Source organism: Mastomys coucha, unplaced genomic scaffold, assembly GCF_008632895.1.
Source record: "Mastomys coucha isolate ucsf_1 unplaced genomic scaffold, UCSF_Mcou_1 pScaffold22, whole genome shotgun sequence".
Taxonomy (NCBI): Eukaryota; Metazoa; Chordata; class Mammalia; order Rodentia; family Muridae; genus Mastomys; species Mastomys coucha.
Window position 1 is genome coordinate 162,881,136 of NW_022196905.1, and position 3,266 is coordinate 162,884,401.

The window sequence follows — 3,266 nt, forward strand, 5'->3', positions numbered from 1 at the left end:
TATATTATATATATTGAAGAAGGTAAATTGATACTTGGAAAATTGATAACCCCTTGAGCTGTCTGATATTTCAGTTGAAATAGGTGTTGAGGGTGGAAGTTAAATAGTTTTTAAGTGTTGGTTTGATCAGAAAAAAACAAGTCTACTAAAAATTGTGATTCTTAAAGCTAAAATTTAACAGATATAACTGTAAAATGTCCTTCTGGTTTCCATTTGCACCCTGGAGCTGACCATGTATCACAGTTCTTCATACCCAAATCCTGACAGGAGAGAGCTGATCTCCCAGAAGTGCAGACATACCTGAGAGCACAGGTGAGAACACCACTTCTGCTCAAAGGGACCCCCTGGAGCCCTTGGGACACAGGAACCAAGGAGGAGCCTGGGACAGGATACTTTTGGTTTCCATCTGTGCATGGAAATAACCCTATACCACAGCTCTCCAAATCAGATTCTTGCCCTGAGAGAGGTGGTCTCCCAGGAGTACTGACACACATGCTGTGAGGGACAAGCAACAGTCAGAGATTGCAAGACAAGCTAACACCAGAGATAACAAGAGGGCCAGAGGCAAGGGCAAGAACATAAGCAATAGAAACCAAGGGTACTTGCTATCATCAGAACCCAGTTCTCCCATGCAGAAAGCCCTGGATATCAACAACACACCAGAAAAACAGGACTCTGGTTTAAAATCACATCTTGTGATGATGATAGAGGACTTTTAGAAGTATATAATTAACTACCTTAAAGAAATACTGGTAAACATGTAGAAGCCCTTAAAAGGAAGCACAAAAATCCCTTAAAGAATTAAAGGAAAACAAAACCAAAAAGGTGAAGGAACAGAACAATATCATCCAGGATCTAAAAATAGAAATAGAGACCATATAGAAATCACAAAGAGAAACAATCCTGGAGATAGAAAATCTAGGGAAGAGATCAGAAGTCATAGGAGCAAGCATTACAAACAAAATACAAGGCATAGCAGAGAGAAACTCAGGGGAAGAGGATACCATAGAAAATATTGACACAACAGTCAAAGAAAAGGCAAAAGGCAAAAGGATCCTACCTAAAAACATCAAGGAAATCCAGGACACAATGAGACCAAACATGAGAATAATAGTTATAGAAGAGAGTAAAGATCCCAAAATTAAAGTGCCAGCAAATATCAACAAAATTATACAAGAGAACAATTTCGCTAACCAAAACAAATTGATGCCCATGAACAAACAAGAGGTCTACAGAACTCTGAACAGATTGAACCAGAAAAGAAACTCTACCCATTACATAATAGTCAAAACACCAAATGCACCAGACTTCTCACCAGAGACTGTCAAAACTAGAAGATCCTGGGCAGATGTCATACAGACCCTAAGAGAGCACAAATGCCACCCCAGGCTATTACACCCAGCAAATTTCTCAATTACCATAATTGGAGTGAGCCAAATATACCATGGCAAAAACCAAATTTACACAATATCTTTCCACAAATCCAGACCTAGAAAGGATAATGGCTGGAAAACACCAACACAAGGAGGGGAACTACACCCTTGAAAAACCAAGAAAGTAATCTTCTTCCAACAAACCCAAAAGAAGATAGCCACACAAACATAACTCCATCTCTAACAACAAAAATAACAGAAAGGAACGTCACTATTCCTTAATATCTCTTAACATCAATGGACTCAATTCCACAATAAAAAGAGAAAGACTAGCAGACTGGAAACATAAACAGGACCTAGCATTTTGCTGCATTCAGGAAACACACCTCAGTTAAAAGACAGACACTATCTCAGAGTAAAAGAATAGAAGACAATTTTCTAAACAAATGGTCCCAAGAAACAAGCTGGAGTAGCCATTCTAATATCAAATAAAATCAACTTTCAACCAAAAGTCATCAAAAAATATAAGGAAGGACACTTCATACTGATGATACTCGTCAAAGGACAAGACCTACCAAAAGGAAGTCTCGATTCTGAATGTCTACATTCCAAATACAAGGGCACATTCCTAAAATAAACTTTACTAAAGTCCAAAACACATATTGATCCCCACACAATAGTAGTGGGAGACTTCAACACCCCACTCTCACAAATGGACAGGTCATTGAAACAGAAACCAAATACAGACACAGTGAAACTAAGATAAGTTATGAACCAATTGGATTCAACAATATCTACAGGACATTTCACCCTAAAACAAAAGAATACAACTTCTCAGTGCCTCATTGTACCTCCCCCCTAACTGACATATGACTGGCCACAAAAGAACCCTCAACTAAAACAAGACAATTGAAATAATCTCATGTATCCTATCATATCACCATGGACTAAGACTGGTCTTTCATAACAACAAAAACAACAGAAACCCCACATACACATGGAAGCTGAACAGCGCTCTACTCAATGATAATTTGGTCAAGAAACAAAGAAAGAAATTAAAGATTTTTTTTTTTTTTTTTTTTTTTTTTTTTTTTTTTTTTTTTTTTTTTTTTTTTTTTTAGAATTTAATGAAAATGAAGATACAACATACCAAAACTCATGGGACAAAATCAAAGCAGTGCTAAGAGGAAAACTATGGCTATGGCTCTGTGTGCCTCCAAAAAGAAACTGGAGAGAACATACACTAGCAGCTTAATAGCACATCTGAAAGTTCTAGAACAAAAAGAAGTAAATACACCGAAGTGGAATAGAAGGTAGGGAGTAATCAAACTCAGGGCTGGAATCAACCAAATAGAAACAAAAAGAACTATGCAAAGAATCAAAAAAACCAACTGCTGGTTCTTTTAAAAAATCAACAAGATAAAAAAAACCCTTAGCCAAATGAACCAGAGGGCACAGAGACAGTATCCAAATTAACAAAATCAGAAATGAAAAGAGAGATATAAGAATGGAAACTGAGGAAATTAAAAAAAAAATCATTAGATCCAACTACAAAACCAACAAAACTCAACAAAATCAACAAAACGGAAAAATCTGGATGAAATGAACGATTTTCTAGACAGATACCAGGTACCAAGGTTAAATCAGGATCAGATAAGCCTTCTAAACAGTCCCATAGCCCTTAAAGAAATAGAAGCAGTCTTTAAAAGTCTCCCAACTTGGGGCTGGAGAGATGGCTCAGCAGTTAAGAGCACTGTTCTTTTGGAGGTCCTGAGTTCAAATCCTAGCATCCACATGGTGGAATACAACAATGCTTAATGAGATCTGATGCCCTCTTCTGGTGCTGTCTGAAGACAGCTATAGTGTACTTAGATATAATAATAAATAAATCTT